The sequence below is a fragment of the Peromyscus eremicus genome, unplaced genomic scaffold (genome assembly GCF_949786415.1).
Source record: "Peromyscus eremicus unplaced genomic scaffold, PerEre_H2_v1 PerEre#2#chrX_unloc_1, whole genome shotgun sequence".
Taxonomy (NCBI): Eukaryota; Metazoa; Chordata; class Mammalia; order Rodentia; family Cricetidae; genus Peromyscus; species Peromyscus eremicus.
In genome coordinates, this window is record NW_026734288.1 from 7,446,099 (window position 1) to 7,468,429 (window position 22,331).

At 38.0% G+C, this 22,331-nt stretch overlaps 1 pseudogene; it reads right to left on the bottom strand.

The window, feature by feature from the left end:
- Window positions 1-8,904: 8,904 nt before the first annotated feature.
- On the bottom strand, window positions 8,905-21,327 carry LOC131900971 (zinc finger protein 120-like; annotated as a pseudogene).
- Window positions 21,328-22,331: the final 1,004 nt, after the last annotated feature.

The following is a 22,331-nucleotide window of genomic DNA, read 5'->3' on the forward strand; positions in this document are numbered from 1 at the left end:
TAATGTAATAAGAAAAAATATATGAACAGAAAAATGGACACACAAAATGGCTGGAATTTGGTGGATCTTTCCTTCTGATGGAGAAACAACATCAACAGAAATCTTTGCCTATTCACTACAAAAAGTTGAACAATGTTTCAGGGATAATACCTACAGGTAGAGGGGTCATTCTCTCCAACTGAATAAGGGGGCAGGTTTGAATCATATCAGGAGGGACAGTCTCTGTAGGGGAGCACTGCTGAAGCTTAAACCACTGTTGGAGAAGGCTGGGGTGAATATTTTCTGAACACTATCAATATCCACATGGAGCACAGGAGGCTTTCTCATTCTGCTAAGCCTGAAGTGGTTTGTTTTACAAATTTCTCATGGGCCTGAGTGTGTGCTCTCTGACATGGATGTTTTCCTCTATACAAAAGAAACTCGTTCATTCCTCCACAAATTCCAAAGTTCTTCTGCTCCCCAGAAACACATTTATTGATTTCTATGTTAGACTTTATGTCAAACAATGTACTAAGAAATAAACACATTTTACTTTGTATAAAGATCAATGGAGCAGATGATATTAATTACATAGTTTACCACAAAATGATTACTTATCATGCCAAGGCAGCAGGTATTGAACACAAGGTGTTAATACAGTTATTGGGAATTTAGTCAAGGGAATAATTTAATGTTAAAACTTTTTATAATATACACTTAGTTAAAATTATAAATCCTATGTACAAAATAATCTTCATGTAGAATATAACACAAACACTAATATCCTAGCTTATTGATGTTTATAAATAGTACTACCTGGCTTTAAGTCCTTATATTTTAAATCATTTTGCTTTGATCAATTCTCACATGAATTTGAACCATTTTAAAAAAATAATTTCTAAATCATTGTGTACAAAATTTTGTTTTCTCTGTAGCTTATTTACCAAAAAGCTGCTTGGTAAATTGCATTTCTTGGTGAAAAGTTTCTAAATTTAAGTTATACGTATGTCTTCTTTTTTTTATTTTCTCTGACATCGAGTAAGACATGAACAATGTTTAGTATACTCTAGTCAAGTCTTTCTATTTTAAAGAATATTTTCTATGTATAAACAGTAGGACAATGATTATGTATCAAATTTTGTTCCAACATAAATCTTATGTTATATAAGCTCTGAGCTCAAGGCATTGGACTTGTAACATTCTTTATATCTGTATTGTTTCTCTCTAGTATAAATTCTGTGTTGATCTTTCACATTTGAGAAGTAGGTAATGGATATCTCATACTGTACACATATAGTGTTTTCCTCTTCAATGAATTCTGTGGTGGGTTTGAAGATGTGAGCAGTATATAATGTAATTGACACATTCTTCTCATTTATAAGTTTTCTCTCCAGTACTGATTTTTTGATGTTCTTTAAAAGTGGAGTACTAGGCAAAGGTCTTGGCACATTCTGTTCAACAGCATGGTTTCCATCCACTGTAGAGCCTCTTACATGTCTTGAGTGTGAAGGATCTCCTGCATCATTTCACAGATTTCTCATATTTTATTCTCAATAAGGAATCTTGGATACTTAATAAGATTTAAAAGATGAGTCAAAAACTGTTTCCAAATTTTGATGCAAACTTTTGTCTCCAGTGTTGCATAAATAATTTGAATGAAGTTTACATAGAAATTGAAGGATATGCCCTAATTTGTATACTTGCAAGTTTTCCACCAACATAATGTTTTGAATCCCTCTTTAAAATAGCTGATTTTATTGAAACTTTGCTTTACTTACTCTAGTCAAATTATATTTGTCAGAATCATCATAGTTCTAGTTCTATTACACTCACTACAATATCAGGATGCATTTAAAATTTCTTCTTTCAGATTGCTTCTGTAAATCTTATCTTGGGTATGCTTCTGGGAGAGAAAAGACTGTGAGTATTGTTCAGGCTCATTTTAAATTTGACATTGTTATCAGGATTTCTGAACAGTAATTTAGTGAGGATTGTTTAGTTCAACAGTCAAAACACAGTTTTCAAATTTCATTATTCATTGTAAAATTAATAAACTTATGCTACAAATAGTGTCTGAAAAAGATGCACACAAGAGCAATTTGAAACTTGGTACAGCTCTTACTAAAGGAAATCTCCCATACAGCAGTCTTCCATATCAAGGAAGCTAGAACGTACTATTTCTTTAAAATTGTGTGGCTGTCATGCAGCCTTTTCTGAGACAGAAAACATTCTGTGACTAAGAACTCTGTGGAACATGTCACATTGAGGACCCTGGGAAATGTTCTGTAAAACTTACATTTCTATCACATGTACATGAGGATGTTCTGTTTCTTAAGCTTGAAGAGCCATCTTTTTTTTTTTTACAGATGGTTCCATGGATATGTTCACCACAGTTTCCTACTAAACAAAATATTCTAACTCCTTTTCAACAGATTTATTGATTATATAGTATCTGTGCTTACCATTGGCTATAATAAATACTCAGCACTGAGGCAGGGTGTGATGACTTATGTCATTAATATTCCCAACAAGATGCAGTGGATGAAGGCTATCTGTCAATTTGATGTCAGATTGATCTACATAGCACATTGTAAGCCTGTAGGGCTATATACAAATGGCCTGTCTCTAATCAAACAAACAAGAAAAATACTCCAGGGAGTAGGGAACACACAGAAACCTCAGCAATGAAAATACTCTGCATCATTAGAGCTTCTTGTATGCTCATTGAGTCCCTGATGTCACCTACAGAGAACTCACAGTTCAGAATTCAGAGTCTTGCTTTATAGATTGATCTGAGGTACCTACTCCAAACTTCTGCTTATCTTTGAGGAAGGCTTGATACCTTGTTTCACAAATGCATATTGCATTGACATAGGAATCAAATAATGGAATCTTGTGCACTTAGTATTTTAATTATTTTTACATGAGATGAGTATATTAAAATAACATTTCTCCTAAAAAAAATTGTGTAGAAACTCTGGATTTTGATTTCCTTCCAGGTTGCTGAGCCATAATGACAGTACAGTGCTCCAATTAATAAATACCCTTTCCTGCATAATTTGACTTCTTTGTATGGGTCCCATTTTCTAGTTCCAGTATTCTATTTTGAACATGTATGAAGTTGTTTGCTTGTGAACACACGTGCATGGATATGTACATATGCTTTATAGAAAACTTTCTTGATTGTTCATCTTATTAACTGAGTCAAGATAAACACACAGCTGATCAAGATAGCTAGTCTTTCTGTCTTTCAACGTTCTCTGTGGGTATCCATGTGTAGTGGGTAGCCATTTTAACCTTGATCTGGAAGTTCCAACCCCCATTGAGCCTTTGCTAACTGTCACACCTACAAGGCAGGGCCAAAAGAGGACCTTGAAGACTGGAGATCCTGACGCGCTGTCTCTCTTGGTTCCTTGACCCTTGATGCTGGAGGTAGACTGAGCAGAGTTTTCCAGAGAACACCGCGGGACTGTGCCACACCTTTCCTAGACCCTGCAACCTACCTATCCCTTCATTTGTAAGTTATACCACTTAATAAACCTCCCTTTTAACTACATGGAGTGGCCTTAATAATCTCACCAATATCCATGTCTCTGCCTGTAAGATCTGAATTACAGGCTGGCCACCACACCTGTCATTTATTTGGGTTATGGTGATCTGTACTATGCTACATTGTAATTTCATCCATTCCATTTCCAATTTCACTAATAAGAGTCTATTCACTTGTTGCCTTTCCAATTTTTCCCAGGCTTGATACACATTAACACTGTTGCTTCTAACACTACAAAGTTTATCAACTTCCCCATTTCTGTCTGAATATTTTATTTACTATTTCCATTATTCTAATTTTAATGAAGTCAGACACCCCTTAATTGTTAATTGTTGTTTCACTCCTTGATGAGAACGTCTTGATTTAATTTTGCTGAGACACCTGACATTGTTTCCTCTTCTTTTTGTTGTTTGTGTTTTCCGAGACACAGTTTCTCTGTGTAGCTTTGCATCTTTCCTGGAACTCACTCTGTAAACCACGCTGGCCTCAAACTCAAAGAGATCCACCTGCCTCTGCCTCCTGAGTGCTGGGATTAAAGGCATGTGCCACCACTGCCCGGCTGTTTCCTCTTTTTTAGTTTTAAAACATTCCCTATGTTTGATGTACATGAGTCTTCTCTGGTAACCTCTATTTTTAATTCATTCTCTACACTTTGCTTATAACTAGCATTCGTTGCCAAAGTTTTATTAATGACATTTTCTTACATTGTGCATATTATTGATTATCCTTCTTTTAATGGCTCCCTCTTCTTTTTGTTCAGGAGCCTGTAAAACTTTGGAATTCCTCCTAGATCCTTAGTATTTTTTGTGTTCCTTTTCCATTCTCTTTCCAATCACTTCCTTTGAGAATTCTTCTTTCCATTTGACAGAATATTTTCTAATTTCAGTAAGTATACTAAATATCTTCAACCTTATCCACATGCATATACAAGTGAGAGTAAAACATACATATGGCATAGTCAAAAGTTATTCCATTTTTGGAAAAACAGTCATGCTTTTTAAGAAAATTATTTTCAATTGTGATGATTCCCCTACAACTTCCATGATTTAAATTTTTATCAATGGTGAGTGAATTTCATTGCTTACATCACATTTTTAATCATTTTCTGTGGAGAAATTTATGAATAACAGGAAGATTTTCTTCCCTCTAGGAGCTTAAAGAAACTTCATGTAACATTTTTGGTGATGGAAGAGTGAAGTGTAGTCTAAATATATGTTATGGAATTCCTAAAAAAAGATATGTCCTGTTAAAGTACAAATATTTTCCAACCAACTCCATCAGAACAAAGAAAAATGAAACATAAAAATGAAAAGTAATTCATCAAGTATTGGTAATTAAAAAGCTGAAGAAGGGGAGGAGGATTGTACAAGCTGGAGGGTCAAGTTCATGATGGGGAACCCACAGAGACAGCTAAACTGAGCTTGCAGGAACTCAGATACTCTGAACAAATGGTTAGGGAACCTACATGGAACCATCATATACCTTCTGCTTGTGTGTGACAGTTGTATAATTTGGTCTGTTTGTAAGGCACCTAGCAGTGGGATCTTTACCTGTCCCTCGTGCTTAGCTGGCATTTGGGAACCTGTTCCCCATGCTGGATTACCTTGCCCAGCCTTGATGCAGGGAGAGGAACTAAAATCAGACTTAACTTTATGTGCCAGGCTTTGATCAAGCCCATGAGAGGCTTGTCTCTTTCTGAATGGAGATGGAGCAAGAGTGAGGAGGGCGGTGGGGTAGATGGGCAGGCAGGAGAGAAAGTGTGAGGAGAGGAGAGAAAAGAAACTGTGTTCAGTATGTACAATAAATAAAAAATGAAAATAAAATAAATCATTTACAAATTTTTAAGAGGAAAAAGAAGAACAAATCACTGTTTTGGGTATGGGGGTATCTTAAAAATGAGAAACAGTGTAATTCACTCTGTGAATCTACTAAAAATCAAACAAAATCACCACCCTGGGTTTAGTATATGGTCTTACTTCATCGAGGCTAATATGTTCTGCTGTTTGGAATTAATGAGAATATTTGAGTGCATGGGAGCAAGTGTCTCCAACTCTTCCATCTTTCCTTCATTACACATATTGTGCAAATTAAGCTCAGACCTCCCTTTCTCTAACAACCCAAGTGGCACCTTTGGGCAACTAACTTAGAACAAATGGTTTTTCTTCATACTTGCTTCAAGTACTCTTCTGCCCTGCCAGAAATGAGTACATAAGAAAATAAAGACAGTTCGATTTTAGTGACTCAAAGACTCTCTTACTTAACAACTTGTTAGATTGTAGTTTGAGCTCATTTATGATAAAGTTGTAAGTTGTCACCTATCCACAAATGAAGATATATTTTGAGCACCTAAATTCACTTTCTGACTTATTCCAGGCCATATGTGACCCCACTTCCTTTATTCATTCCCCTTTTGCGTGCAAATGAAGCTGACTCTCAATGTTCTTATGGGGACCTAGAAAGCTTTTGCATTATATTGTAAAAGAGTGACTGCTGCTTAGGTTGTAGACTGGTTCTGTGACAGGACTGGGAGAATTTTGTCACAGAAGAATAAAGTGGGTAGAGCAAAGAGCTTATTATGCTTGAAGTTGTTTTCCTCAGATTATTCTTGCTGATGGTAGAAACTCTTCTGCAGACCCTGGGAAGGAGACTATTGGAGATTAGACCCCTAATAGTTTCCATTAGTGAGGCATTTAATGTTTATGATATTCTCTTCTATTAAGCTTTTTAACATTATCATTGTTAAATTTTGTTGACAATACAGCACACATTAGGAGTACATCATCTACCCATAGACTTGTATTCTGGAAAGAGACACATGAGGATTTTGAGTTGAAATGTATCCCTGAATCATTCCTGACATTCAAGTCATGATGAGTAACAAACAACAAAATCTCAAGGGTATATGTAAAAATATGAAAAACAAAACCAGCAACAACAACCCACCACCTTTCATAGACAACCTTACTTGAAAAGTATGATCACACACTGACTGATATTTAAATAAACAATAGACCACAGAGATGAATAGCATCTCATTCTATCCATTACAGCAGAAAAAAATACCTGTCACTAAGTAAAAGCACAATAGTAGATGAACAAAAGCCACAGAAGGTATATAAAGTTCAAAAAATAAACTTCACTAAATGGATTTGCCATACATAGAGCGCACTTGAGTATCTACCTCAAATGTTTCAAAATAGAAACCACAATGCAGTGATCTCAACCATATGTCTTGAGTGAACATGGTAAGTAAATTACTTCCTCCAAGGCTACAATGAAAAATAAATGAAATGTATTTTTTTCGAAGCTGAAGACAACTGTGGTGTCAAAAGTCTTTACCAAATTATTTACACAAATAGGGTTCTTCTCTTGTATGAGTTTGTCCCCATTTTCTGACTTCAAAATGATAGAAATAGTTTGTAAAATATTTACAACACAAGAGGCATAGCTGAGCAGTTAAGAAATGTTCATTCCCATGACCAAGGTCTGATTTTTGACAATTTCCTGTAATTCCTGCTACAAGAAGATCCAAGTGTTTAATGTTCTCAGGAACAAATGCACATTCACGCACTCCAAAAGACCAATAGTGACATCACATAATTATAATTAAAGCAAATTTTAGCAAATTTTCCATTCATGAAAGTTTTTCTCTTGTAAGTGTTCAATCTTATAGCCAGTGTTTAGCTGGTCTAATGGCTTATTACAGTGTTTCTTCACCATGAATTGTTTCATGTAACCAAAAGCATGAGTTCCAGAAATGTATACTTGTAATTGGTGGTTTCATTTGGAAAGATTTAGGAAATTCTGCCTGCTGCAGGAAGTATGTTACTGGAACTACCAGGTAGGGAATTTAAGTCCACACATCATTTACAGGTGCCACACTCTGCTTCATGCTTACAGTTAAGGATGTGAGTTCTTAGTCTTCTGCTTCTGCTGCCACATCTGACAGTTGTTTCCATGCCACTTTCATGGTGATCATGTATCCTTCTGGGATTAAGGGCCAAATTAAACACTTTTATAGGTTGACCTAGACATTATATCACAACAGAAAAGGAATTAATACAAATCCATGAAGTTTTACACTTGAATTAGTTATTTCATGCAATTTAAGACAAGTATAAAATCTAAAAGGGTTATGTTATTGTTTAATGAAAGAATGTACCTTGTCTTTAGGAAGTTAGACTACACCTACAGGTGTGATTGGAAGCTATCCTATATAATTACTGCGGTGAGGAGAAAGGTATCCTGACAGGAAGTTAGGCTATGCCTGGAGCTGTGTTCCCATGAGAGATGATCTCCACACATTAAGGAGAAATTCTGCTTCTCTCTTAGAGAGAGCTCTTAGAGCTGGGCTCTGCTCTATTCTGCTAAGAGAATTTTCCCACCAGAGATGTCTGTTGTTGCTCTGTTCCACTCCCCTAAGGGAGTTTCCCAGAGGAAGTGTCCATTGTATCTTTGCTCCAAGTCACTAGAGATATTCTGATCCACTTGGGAAAAAGGATGTCTTCACTCAAAAGTAATTCAAGTCGTGTATTACAAGGGAGGAATCAAGGAGAGAGTCTGGATTCCTTTTCCAGTATGGAAAAGGTCAGCAGCCAACTAAACATGCACAGGGCTTATATGGGGCTTCTTAGGGCTGAGTTTTTCCAGGGAGATTTCTGGAGTGGGAATTATTTGGATTTCAATCCCTGTGTTTGAACAGTCTCAGAGTTAGGCTACATTTTGTGCTCATTGATCGGTTGGTTTTGTGCTCAGTTTGTCAAAGCTAGAGTGTGTTTCATTGGCTGTGCTTTCAGGGAAAATATGTTTCTTTCACTTGGTCCCTCTTAAAATTATGCCTCTAGTTTCGGGACCACAGTGTATCTCTCACTGGCTCTGGATTCAGGGACAAAGTGCGTTTCTTTAGCTGGCCCTTTTACTCTACACACAGTGCTTCATAAATTTGATTTTTCCCCCATGAGATAGCTGGGCCAAACTATATAAAAATGGAAATCATAATGCTTGAACAGTTTGTTGAAACTGTCAACTTTTTTTTTTCTACAAAATAAATAATGTTGTGTAATTGGCTGTAAGTGTATTGGTTAAAGATCTTACTAATACATTATAATAAATAGCCCTCAGTATCATTTTCAGGTACTCAATGTCTATTGTGATAAGAAAGGGCTTTAAGAGATCAGATGCACACAAAAGTTTTACTCCTGTATAAAGTGCAAAACCTTACCACACAGGCTATATTTTTAGGGTTTCTCTGCAATATGACTTTTTCTCATGATTTCAAATATTACTGATACATACAAAGGATTTATAGCACTAATTACATTCATAAGGTTTCTCTTTAGTATGTTTTTTATATACACTTGAAGATGACTGTGATAGGCAAAGGGTTTATCATAATGAATACATTCATAGGGTTTCTCTCTAGTATGTATTGTTTCATGAATTTGAAGATGACTGTGATACAAATGCTTTACCACATTAATCAGATTCTTTCTCCAGTATGTGTTCTTTCATGCATTTGAAGATGGCTCTTTTGTGCAAAGTCTTTGCCACACTGTTTACATTCATAGGGTTTCTCCCCAATGTGTGTTCTTTCATGCATTTGAAGATTACCACGCTGTGCAAAGGCTTTACCACATTGAATACATTCATAGGGTTTCTCTCCACTGTGTGTTCTTTCATGCATTTGAAGACTGCCACGCTTTGCAAAGCCTTTACCACATTGAATACATTCATAGGGCTTCTCTCCAGTATGTGTTCTTTCATGCACTTGAAAATTACTCTGTTGTGCAAAGGCTTTACCACATTGAATATATTCATAGGGTTTCTCTCCAGTATGTGTTCTTTTATGCATTTCAAGATGACTTTGGCGCACAAATGCTTTACCACACTGAATACATTCATAGGGTTTCTCTCCAGTATGAGATCTTTCATGCCTTTGAAGATGACCATATTGTGCAAAGGCTTTGCCACATTGCTTACATTCATAGGGTTTCTCTCCAGTATGTCTTCTTTTATGTACTTGAAGACCATTGTTATGAACAAAGGCTTTACCACATTGATTGCATTCATAGGGTTTCTCTCCAGTATGTATTCTTTCATGCCTTTGAAGAATATTGTGATGAACAAAGGCTTTACCACATTGGTTACATTCATAGGGTTTTCTCCAGTATGAGTTTTTTTATGCATCTGAAGACTACTCTGATGACTATAGGCTTTACCACACTGATTACATTCAAAGGTTTTCTCCCCACTATGTGTTCTTTCATGCCTGTGAAGATGACTCTCATATGCAAAGGCTTTACCACATTGAAAAAGTACAGGTTTCTCTGCAGTTTGGTTTCTTTCATACCTGCAAGAATAATTGGCACATGTAAAAGCTTTACACACTCAATACACTGTTGACTCCTTATATATGTATAAATGATTTTTACAATTTGGTCATATTATAAAAGGAAACAGATCTTTAGATTTTATCACTATGTTTACACTCATGTTGTAGTTACACAGTCCTAATACTCATAGGGCTTTTCTGTAATGTGAGTTTGTTGGTGTTTGAATGAAGCTAGAAAAAGAATTACTTGAATAATTGCATCAAATTCAACAAATATATTCAATGTGGGGACTGCTACATATCTTCTAATTGGTCTGAGAGAGAGGTATGATATGTCTTTCCATATCTCTATGCTCATATGTCTTGTATCCAGAGTGACAAATGATATACCTAGTAAAGGAAGAATGACAAATAAAGGTTTCCATAATGAATTCAGTTTGACTTCCTGTCCTCATAGACTTATTATAGGGATTAATATTTCTCCATGACAATGCCCATTGACTATTGACTCTAACTGCCCTTCTCACTAAACAGCACAGTCACAATAAATATATGAGCAATACTATCTTTACTATGGACTCTGCTTACTAGAACTTTTTGGAGATACACATCTCACCTCTTCACTGATTATTAATTTTGTAATTTGAGTAGGATAAAATAAATGGGTTTATAGTCCTACAGCATAGCTCTCATGGTGCAATGATTCAAAAGTTGATAGCTGTTGAGGCATTTTCCCCTTGTCTTCTTTCTTAAAAGAATGCCTTGCAAATGCAATTCACCTACTTAAAATTGAGGTATGTGCTTTCTAAGAATTTAATAATCACCAACACACTTCAAACAGTGCTTATTTACACTGCTGCATTTGTTTAATTCTTCCAGAACACATTACAATTTCTTCACAGGTGCATTTTTATCAACTTGCACAAGACAATTACCTTCCATGTCTTCTGGAACTTTGAAAATGTTCATCAGTAGTATTGTCTCTCCAACTGTACCCTAAAATATAGTATCAGAAAATGTATGATATTTTATTGAAAACTGTGCAAAATTTAAGTTACTATCTTCAGTGACTCTTTAAAGCATGACTGAATTATTCACCCCATTCTCCTTTCTCAAGCAAATTACTGAAGAGAATCAATAATCAAGAAAATATTGTCCCCTTATTTTAAAACATGAAGGAGTATTCAGTCTTACCTATAGAAGTGAGGTTCCAGTAGGTCTCCAGCATCACATCTTTGTAGAGATTCTTCTGGAAAGGATCCAGCAAAGTCCATTCTTCCCAAGTGAAGCCAACATGCACATCATCATAGGTCACTACATTCTAAAACATCCCATACATGTGTACAACAGAAAGCATTGTAAATGTATACTTCTTTGACAGTGTAGTCATATAATTCTGATCCTCCCACAATATTTCATAACATAGACATTGCAATATAATCACCAAGTCACTTTAGATAAAAACTGAATAGGAGGTTTACCTCTGTCAATTATATACCCCTTGAATGAGATATTACTTTGCAAGAGAAATGCCTATTAACATAGAGAAACAAGTAAACAGATCAACAGTACAGAGTACACATGAGTGAAATTGTATGAATAATTATGAACTACAGAAAAGAAAAGTAGGTTAGGTAGACTAGGTGTAATGTTCATACCTTTAACCCAAGCACTCAGAAAGCAGAGGCAGGTATATCTGCCTCTGAGTTGAATAGAAGTCTAGTCTATGAAATCAGGTCCAGAAAAGCCAGAACTATACATTAAGACCTTATCTTCCATGCAAAAATCAACAAAAAAGGTAGAGGAATGCTGTGGGATGGTCTGTATGTCAAATTGCTCTGATTGATAAATAAATAAAACACTGATTGGCAGGGCCTAGGCAGGAACTATAGGTGGACTAACAGAGAGGATAAAAGAAAGAACAGGAAGGCAGAAGGAGTCACTGCCACCCTCCGCCAAGACAAGCAGCATGTGAAGATGCCAGTAAGCCACGTGGCAAGGTATAGATTTATGGAAATGGATTAATTTAAGATGTAAAAACTAGATAGCTAGAAGCCTGTCATGGCCATACAGTTTGTAAGCAATATAAGTCTTTGTGTTTACTTGGTTGGGTCTGAGCGGCTGTGGAACTGGCAGGTGACAAGGATTTTTCCTGACTGTGGGCAAGGCAGGAAAACTCTAGCTACAGAGGAAACTCAGAGGTTTTTACTGAAGTTCCTTAAAAGAGTGTTGGATTCATTACAGTTCTGTTTTCATCTTCAAGAACATGAAGTGCCCAATTCAAACTGTAACAACAATAAGATTTTGATAAAAGGCACTGCACATTGTAACAGTTATAAATGGACAGATGAAAACTTTAGAAATATAAATGTGGATCAAATATAATCAACACAGGGCAGGAGAGATGGTATAGCAGCAAAGAGCTCTTGTTTGTTTTGCATGGAGGTGGACTCAATTGCTCTTGCTTACATGGAAGATCACAACTATTCATTATTCCAACCTCAGGGTTTCTAAGACCATCATTTGATTACTGTGATGACCAGGTTCCCATGTGGTGTATATCCATGCATACAGGTAAAATATTCATATTTACTTAAAAATTCAAACAAAACACAACAGGCAGGAAGAAGTTCATGCACCTGCTATACAATGTCTCAAAAGGTGCAGGCAGTATTAGTGTCATGAGTACATGCCATCCTGAGAAACAGAGGGATGCTCTCTGCCAAATATTAAAGTTCAAGATACAGGTGAAAATCTGTATAACAGCATATGTTTGACATGTATAAAAACCTATATCTCAAGCCTATCACTCAATAATATAAAAACAAAAAAGCTAGGAATGTTGGCCCTCCTTTCATCCCAGGATGTAGGGCCAGAATCAGCAGGATATCTGAGTTTGAGGCTAGCTGGTGTAGAGAGCTCCTTTCAGGAAAGCCAGGGCTACACAGATAAACCTTGTCTTCAAAAACAACAGCAACAAAACATTAAAAGAGCAGGCTACCAAACTGCCTTATCACTGAATTACAAATGCTTCTACTCTATCTTATGTGATTTTGAGATAGAGTCTATAATGTTGGTGAAGGCATGACAGAACAGGAAGCTGGCTGATTAATTTCAACACAACACAGTATACAGAACAAACAGGAAATGTGTTGAGACTATATAAATGCATATTACACTCCTAGTGAGGAATTTTATCCAGAAAGACTCCTCCTAGTAAAGGTTTCAAAACAATAGAAAGAAATATCCAAGGAGAAACATGTGTCCAAATACAGTGTCTTACCTGGGAGGTTTTAAATCAATTACATTTTGACCCAAGTCATTAAGGATCATGGTCATTCATGAGGAAAATGCATTTAGTTACTTCAATGATCCTCATAGTCTGCAACAGCCCTTACACTGTTCAAGTGTCCAAAGTATCTTCTGACCCTCAAGATGATCTCTTGACAGTGATATCTTGAAAAATTAGTAGAGTTACATATTTTGAACATACAATGGCACACAGTCCCATTCACATTCCAAAACAGTGAAATGGAGACACAGTGAGGGAAGGTTGAACCAAGAAAAGACTGAAGCACAGCAAGAAAAACAACAAATCCTGTATCTCTGTCTCAGATGCAAGGGGCTTCAGTTCAAAAGGGCTTAGATGGCCCTTTCCCTGCAATTTCCCAAACATTTATCTCTATGGTTACTTCTACTCTCTATATGCAGCTAAGTCTAAATGGAAGATGTCTCATAGGTTAGGTATCTCAACATCTTGTGGTCACAAAATGCAACCCAGGTGTGTGGAATATTATTTTAAGATGTGTTATATTTGTGTATGCCGTGGAACAATTTTTTAATGATGCAAAGATGTGTTGCAATTTTTTATGTTGCATTTGTTTAACTCTGTGAAGCTGTGATACATTGTCTGTCTAAAATACTTGATTGGTCTAATAAAAAGCTGAATGGACAATAGCTCAGCAGGAAAGGATAGGCAAGGATGGCTGTCAGAGATAATAAATGGGAGAAAAAATCTGCATAGAAAAAAGGAAGAAGCAGCAAGAAAGAAAAAAAAGAGAGAGAGAGAAGACACCAGGGGCCATCCCCTCACCTACACAGCAAGCAATGGAGTAAGAAGTAAAGAAAGGTATACAGAATAGAGGAAGTGAAAATCCAAAAGGTGGATGTGATAATTTAAGGTGAGAAAAGCTGGCTAGAAACAAGCCAAGTTAAGGCCAAGCAATTATAAAAAAGACTAAGCCTCTATGTGTGCAATTAATTTTAGAACTGGGTAGCCAGACACCAAAACAGTAAAGAGTTAAAAAAGAATTAAAAAGCACTAAGCCTCATCCTTACTACTTCATGCAGTGAACCCTCCCAATCTCCTCACTTGATTTCTGTCTCTGCCAATCATAAATGCCTGCAAAAATGCTGAACTGTAACCAGAGGCTAAGAATCGATGACCTTAAATTTTGATTCTCTCTTGTTTTCAGGACCAGCAAATGATGGGGGATCCAGCAAAGTTTGACTTCTTGATTGGGATGGACACTAACATGCTTGGACCATAGGTGAAGCAGGTTTTGTATGAAGTTGCTTCATGGGACTAGAAATCACTGTGCTTACTCATTTCATAACTTCAAGCACTAGGTAAATAGAGCATTAACCTTAGGAGACCTTCCATTACTCTTCGTGCTTCCATTTTCTGTATAATGGTGATAAAGTCTTTGAAAACCCTTGCCTTTTTCAGCACTTCACTGCCCTCTGAAACTACCTTCTCATTTTCAATTGTTTCTGCCTGTCTTGTTTTCTTCCACTGTTCACCTGAATGAGTCTATAAAAACACTCCAACACATTCAATATTCCATTTAAGAAACTAGTACATTATTTTTTAATTCTGCATTAATAAATATCCTGGGCATTGACAGAATAAGAAATGATTTGGAGCCAAAATATGACACAAGTGACTCTTAGCCTAATTTTTACTGAGTCATTTTGACTGAAATTCTATAGCCTCAATCTCCATTTTCAGCCATTACTCTTAACATTCCCATATTCCTAGTCATACACAATGGACCAATAATGTTCTGTGTGTAACTTTCTATGATTTTTGCCAACTAAGGTCCTGATATCTTCCACATTCTTCCAAAAGACAACATTCTCAGGTTCTACCTAGCAACAAAATCACTGTTGGTGTTACATATTTTGTTCTAAATTTCTTTTATCTTACTGCAATTAAAGCCTCTAACCAAAGACATATCAGGCAATGAATGGGTTTATTTGGCTGATTGTGTCAGATCACACTCCATCACCTTGAGAGATGAGGATAAAAACCCATGCTAAAAATTGAAGGCAAAACCCACAGGCAAAGATTGCTTTCCAGTGTTCTCTCTTGGCAATAACTGTCTCATGCTGTGGGATGTATGGCAAATGTGTTGCTAATTAATCAATAAAACACTGATTGGCCGTTGGCTAGGCAGGAAGTATAGGCGGGGCAAGGAGGAGAATAAAGCTGGGAAGTGGAAGGCTGAGTGAGAGAGACACTGCCAGCCACCACGATGAGAAACAGCTTGTGAAGATGCCGGTAAGCCACGAGCCATGTGGCAAGGCATAGATTAATGGAAATGGATTAATTTAAGCTATAGGAACTGTTAGCAAGAAGCCTGCCACAGCCATACAGTTTGAAAGCAACATAAGTCTCTGTGTTTACTTGGTCGGGTCTAAGAGGCTGTGGGACTGGCAGGTGAGAGAGATTTGTCCTGACTGTGGGCCAGGCAGGAAAACTCCAGCTACAGTCTCATGCTCAGTTAGCTCCCTTTTCTAGCCCAGGCCCACTTTATTAGGGTTATTGTCACTGTAAGAAACATGTAAGACCTAGGGTGAACAGGAGTGATAAGCAATAGAATGACTTAAGTAAACCACAAATGGAGTAGGGATGAGCTATAATCTATTCGTTGAAGTTGGGATAAGACTAGAAACCTTGCCAGAAAGAGATATAAAATGAAGCCTCAGACCTGATCAACAGATCTCATCAGACCCTTGCATGAGATGTGAGATCCTGTCCCCAGTGAAGACATGGCTAACCGGAGGAAGGCTGACCCAAGATCCAAAGGAACAGATGTGGCGAGTCCGGACCTGTACACCTGGAGAGGTACTCCATTTCCTTTTGGAAGACAGGATAAATATTACTTGTAATCTTAATGTGTGAATAAATGAGTGTTATATCATGTCTGAATCAAGAATGATTATTCCTCCCCTGTAACTTGGGTATGTTCTTGCTACAGTCACCCTAGATGGAATAGCCATTCCTGCTAACCTAGGTGGAGGAGCCTTCTCATTTCAATCATCAATCAGCAAAATCTCTCACAGACATAACAGTTTCTGGCTATTATAAATAAAGCCTCTATGAATCTAGTTGAGCAATTGTCATTGTGGTAGAGTGGAGGACCATCATTTGGGTATATGCCCAAGCTGGGTCTTCATGTAGATTGACTACCCATTTTCAGAGGATTGCATATTTATTTCCCACAGTGGCTGTACAAGTTTGCACTTGTCAAAGCAGTGACTCCCCTGGCTCCATGTCCTTGCCAGCATTAGCTATCATTTGTATTATTGATCTTCTCATTCTGGCAGATATAAAATGAAATCTCAAAGAAGTTTTAATATGCATTTCCCTGATGGCTAAGAATTTTGAACATTTCTTCAAGTGTTTTTCAGCAACTTTAGATTCATCTACTGAGAATTCTGTTTAGAGGTATATCCCATTATAAAGGGATTATTTAGTTTGATGTTGTCAAGATTCTTTAGTTATTTATTATCCTGAGTGAGTCAAACATGGTATGACAAACATGGTATGTACTCACCTATAAGTAGATATACAGTCAAGCCGGGGCAGTGGTGGCACACGCCTTTAATCCCAGCACTCAGGAGGCAGAGCCAGGCGGATCTCTGTGAGTTTGAGGCCAGCCTGGGCTACCAAGTGAGTTCCAGGAAAGGCGCAAAGCTACACAGAGAAACCCTGTCTCGAAAAACCAAAAAAAAAAAAAGTAGATATAAGTAGTTCAGTAAAGTGCAATCACAGCAATCACAGTTAATCACAGTAAAATGCATAGATGCTGCGGGGCTAAAGAAGAAACAATGGCCCTAGGAGAGATTTGCATCTCTCCTTTGGAAGAGGGAATAGAATAGATATTTTGGGTGCACTGATGGCAAGTTGGGATGGGAACAGGAAGGATCAGGTGAGTAAGGAAGAGACAAATGAGGAGAAGGTAGGGAGAGATAACTGGAATAGGGGAGCTTTTACCAGGGGTTATGAAAATAGTGCAACGTAAACAAACAACCTGGAGATGGCTCAGTGTTTAAGGGCATCAGCTGCTCTTCCAGAGGTCCTGAGTTCAATTTCTGCCAACTACATGGTGGCTCACAACCACTTGTAATGAGATCTGGTGCCCTCCTCTGGCCTTCAGGGACACATGTAGGCAGAATACTGTATAAATAATAAATAAATCTAAAAAAAACCCATCTTGGAACCTATAAGGGTGACCCTAGTTAGGATTCCAAACAATTAAGACTATGAAGGCTGAACTAGCAATTTTCTGTAACTACACAAGGCTCCAGTGATGGAACTGGGACACCAAGACAGCCACAGAACATTCAACTGAAACTTGACCTGCCTATAATGTATGCTGGATCAAGGGTTCCAGGCCACCAGCACATAAAATTTTCACAGTCCCTTCATTCCAATTAGTCTCGTCTGTCTTAATTCCCAACACTTCAATTAGTAAATGCTTAGAAATTACAAAATCACTCCTCCTACTATAATCAGGTTCTGTTTTTATTTTTTTAATAATGGTGACTTCAGCAGCTTATTATCTACCCTCTTTTCTGCAGTAGTGTGCACAATATACTATTCCTTCTATCCTGGTCTGAAGGTAGAAACCATGCTCCAAATGCAAGTCCTTTCCTTTTACAACAATGGATATTAAATTGGATGAATCAAATGGGTAGTTTTTAAACCTAGAGATGATACAATCATTCAATTTAAGATTTTGCAGCTGTAATATGGAGGACAGCAAGATCACTGACCTGGAGAGCAACACACTGGGACCATGGACATTTGTGTCAGCATAAGAGAGCTTGTGTCAGAAACATCTTTCTAAAATGATTAAAATGCAAGTGTCCTAGAATCAATATGCCTTCCAAGGGACAAATCACTCTACACAATTAAGAGATTAATACGGAAATAAATCTCTTTAATGAAAGCATGCTTTCCTCTCTGGCTAATGCTCAAAGAGGAACCAGCCTAGAAGAGATCTTGCGTTCCCCATATTCCATCATCCTTGTGACATTTGGATTCAGGCTTCAGATTACACTTTGAGTAATTCAAATTGGGACCAAATACTGCAACTCCACCCACTTAGACAGATGGGAGACTTACACAGCAAAGACATTTCCAAAATTATTTCTTAAGTAACCCAGTGATATGAAACAGTAGGATCTTCTTCAGTGACAGGGTTCTGAGGTGAAGGAGATGAGAAAGAGAGAAAATAAATGAGGTCTTGTACAACCTATGTCTCATGTCAACTAAGCACCTTTTTTAAAAAGGATTTATTTATTTATTTATTTATTTATTTATTTATTTATTTATTATGCATCATACAGTATCCTGCCTGCATGTAAATGAGGTCTTGTACAACCTATGTCTCATGTCAACTAAGTACCTTTTTTAAAAAAGGACTTATTTATTTATTTATTTATTTATTTATTTATTATGCATCATACAGTATCCTGCCTGCATGTATGCATGCAAGCCAGAAGAGAGCACCAGGTCTCATTATAGATAGTTGTGAGCCACTATATAGTTGCTGGAAATTGAAATCAGGACCTCTGGAAGAGGAGTAGTCAGTGCCCTTAACCTCTAAGCCAATTCTCCAGCCTCAACTAAGCTTCTTAAGAAGAATAGCCGGGCGGTGGTGGCACATGCCTTTAATCCCAGCACTTGGGAGGCAGAGCCAGGCGGATCTCTGTGAGTTCGAGGCCAGCCTGGGCTACCAAGTGAGTTCCAGGAAAGGCACAAAGCTACACGGAGAAACCCTGTCTCAAAAAAAACAAACAAACAAACAAACAAAAAAACAAAAAAAAACCAAGAAGAATAGCAACTTGTATACTACTTCCAGGGGGGAAACTGAAGAAAATGGATGACTTTTATGAAGTCAGCAGAAACTATCACACAATAGGATAAATTCATGATCTGAAAAAACCCCACCACAAAGGCCCTAGCCCTAGATCATTACCAGATCTCCAAAGCATATTTCTGGCTTTAGGGAAGGAGCTGTTCTATTGCCAACACATCAGACCCTAAGGGAAAGCTCTCAAGGCCTACGCCCTAGGTTTTAACTACCTTTTCAAAAATTTTCCTCCTTCCTGCCTGAGGGCATAAAGGAAAGCCCTGCTTCATCAGGCAACTCTGTAACACAATAGTGTTTTCCATTTCTTTATTTTTATTTCTTTATTTTTTATTATTTATTTATTTATTTATTTTGGTTTTGTGAGACAGAGTTTCTCCATGTAGTTTTTTGTGCCTGTCCTGGATCTCCATCATTTATTTATTTATTTATTTATTTTGGTTTTGTGAGACAGATTTTCTCCATGTAGTTTTTTGTGACTGTCCTAGATCTCCATCTGTAGTCCAGGGTGGCCTTGAAATCAGAGATCCGCAGGCTCTGCCTCTTGGGTGCCGTGATTAAAGGTGTGCACCACCACCACCGAGCTCTACATTTCTTCTTTCTCTTTTTTTTTTCTTTTTTTTTCTTTTTTCTTTTTGGTTTTTCAAGAGAGGGTTCCAATGTGTTGCTTTGGAGCCTCTCGTGAAACTCACTCTGTAGATCAGGCTGTCCTCAAACACACAGAGATCTACATGCCTCTGCTTCTCAAGTGAGTGCTGGGATTAAAGGCGTGTACCACCACCACCACAAACCTTGTGTTTTACTTTTCAAACGTTTGTCACTTGGCCATAATGCTCATCTGGCAGAACTGTGTCTTTCTAGAGGAATTTTTATTTTTCAAGCCAGGGTTTCTCAGTGTAGCTTTGCGCCTTTCCTGGAACTCACTCTGTAACCCAGGCTGGCCTCAAACTCACAGAGATCCACCTGCCTCTGTCTCCTGAGTGCTGGGATTAAAGGCGTGTGCCATCACTGCCCAGAACTATACCTTTCTAAAGAAGAAATTGGAATCTTATGGCATGACAGGACTTAAGGTTGGATGTGAACCTGTAATGCCTCAATGAGCAGCTTGTTAGATATTCTTTGATATAGGATTAGGCATAGTGGCTTGTGGTAAATGGGCAGTGTCTCCTTTGTAATGCTTTGGAGCCAATTGTCTGAACAATACTGGTGAACAAATGTGTATCCTACTGTCCTAATCTGTAACAGCCCTGGAGAATATAATTATTTTGTGTTTTTTTAGGTAGTCCTCTCTCAGCTAAATTCTATTTTGTGAGACTTACTATCTCCAAAGAATTAGTGAATCTTTTATATCACTAATTCTACTCTTATATATTACACCTTAGTAGTGGAGTTCTACCTAACACATTAGATGCCTTTTACAACCTCCACAAAATTAATGAAAAATGATCTTAAACATGAAAGGTAAATTCAAAGTGCTGAATCTCTAGAAGGTACTGGAGAAACTAGGCCTCTTATAGTTTAAAAACATGCTTTTGTGTAAGTGTCCCCAAACAACCTGACCACACAGCTGCATGACAGGCTTAGAGGCCCAGACATTCCTTCTGTGACAGGCTTACTAGCAAGCAACACCCAGAGTCAGGAAAAGAAATAAGCATACACCACCCAGGGATCCACCCAGGGATGAGGAAGCACCTAACATCCCAAACATTCCAAGAATTAGATAAGGTGGCCAAATATCCTTGAATCTAGCACACAACTATTTTTGTTTTTGAGATACCACTAGATAATTGTCAGCCAATCAGGGTCCTGAATTCTAGAAATTTCCTCACCCCAACCACTGCTATTATAAAAACCCAATCCCACCTGAACTCAGGGTTCTCTGCTCTCCCTGCTGTGTGGAACAGACAGACAAAGCCCTGGAGCTTGAAAATAAAGGCTTTTTAATTTCACTTATGGGATACAGCCTCCATAGTGGGTTTTTGGTGATCCCCACAATCTGGGCATAACTCTTTCGAACAAAAAGAATGTTTAATTTGATTGCAAATATCTTTCTACACTCAGCTCCCTGCTTCCCATTCTGTGATCAGAATCATCCCACAGAGTAGTTATTCAGAGGCCTTCCCTGGGACGAGGAAGATTCAAAGACCACATGGGATCTCACAGGACAGGGATTCTGACTGCAGGTTCCCACCCATATCTGGGGAGACCCCAACCCACTGTCTCTTGCACTTCAAGATCTGCCCCACCCCATCTGGGGACAGCAGCCCGAAACTCACCATGTTGTGGGTTCCCAGCTGGTCCATGCTCTCTGCTCAGCTCCCTGCTGCAGCACTCACAGCACAGCACACAAAATCAATGGCACCTTCTCCCCTTCGAAGTCAAGCCCGAAGCTGGCTGCTAGAAGGACATTGAACCACTTCTTACTGGTAGATTGCCTGGAGGGCTGATTGACTATTGAGGCCTGAGTGAAAAGAGCACCTCCCATAAGGTTAAACTATGCTTAAAAACACAGTACAATAATTCCTAAGCCTGCCTTTCCCCACACACAAAGATATTTTCTAAATCAGCAGATATCAGCATTTCAATAGCACTTGCACCTGGCTCCAATAAAAACCCTGCTATCTTATTGCACTCCATAGGCACTTTCCCTTCTTCCCCCTGGACACAATGTCACTAGCTAGTGTGCGCAGCCCACTGTACTGTGTGGTGTGAGGTGATTCCCTGTCACACAGGTGGAAGGTTTTCCAGAATATTAACAATTAAAAAAAGATTTAAAGATAAAAAGATGTTTGTAAAACAAATTGCTAAATTGTCATATTAATAAAAATTCCAGAGCCAGATATTGGGGAAAAAACTTAAACATCATCAAAGCAGAACAAGCCACAGCCAACCTTACCTCGTCAACTCCTCACACGATCCTGTTTCCACAAATCCTCACACTGAATGCCTGTGAGTCTTCACTCCTGAGGGGCTCAGTTGAACTGCTTAAAAGCATCTAGTTCCTTGTCCTCATGCCTTATAAAACTCTCTGCTTCCTCCCATCATTTTCTAATTTCTCAGAAAAGTCAGGCCTGGAAGTGCTTAAGCAGGGAAGGGTTTTCTCACTCTTCAGGAAAGTCAGGCTATACCTGGTGTGATGGGGAATGGTCTCCCTGCAGGATATAGCAATCCTGCTCCTCTCCTGAAGAGTCATTACAGCTGAGTTTGCTCAGCGCCCACTTAAGGGGGCTTCCTAGAAAATCCCTGCTTCTCTGGCCAAAGAAATTACAAAAATATAGCAATCTCCTCTGGCTCAGGAAAAAAGTGT